We start from the raw sequence: 538 nt of genomic DNA, 5'->3' as shown, positions 1-538 counted from the left end.
GGAAGTTAAATGTCACAGGAGAGCTTTCTGTCACTGTGATTTTACGTTTCTACCGGACGGGTCTGCGGAATGTGGGCATTCCCCTTCCCTGGGCGTGAGCAGACGCGCGAGGCCAGGACGCGCTTGGCACACGTGCTGCGGGGCGATCACCTAACCATTCCCAGAACATGCTTAAGAGCAGGGACTCGGGGATTTGAGTAGTAGATACACAAGACTTATGGCAGCGAAATTACTACAGTACTTTCACCAACATACGGCCTATTGGCTAAAATTTGTTAAAACAACAGTAAATTAGTAACAAAACAAAACCCTGTTAATTTAATTATAAGCAAATCTTGGTTAAAAGCATTTTAAAATTACCAGGGTGTTAATTTTCATATATGACATAAGGACCGGAAATTAGGTCTTTTAAATCCAAAGGCCGTTAAATCCAGTCTGTGAAACCAAGGTCCGCAAAATCGAGGGTTTCCTGTATTTGAAGTGAAAAGGAGCTCAAAGGCACAGAGATTCTGACAACAAAACAGTTTTGCACAAGCGT

The sequence above is a fragment of the Myotis davidii genome, unplaced genomic scaffold (assembly GCF_000327345.1).
Source record: "Myotis davidii unplaced genomic scaffold, ASM32734v1 scaffold496, whole genome shotgun sequence".
In the NCBI taxonomy this organism is placed as follows: Eukaryota; Metazoa; Chordata; class Mammalia; order Chiroptera; family Vespertilionidae; genus Myotis; species Myotis davidii.
Note: the sequence above shows the minus strand (reverse complement) of the source record.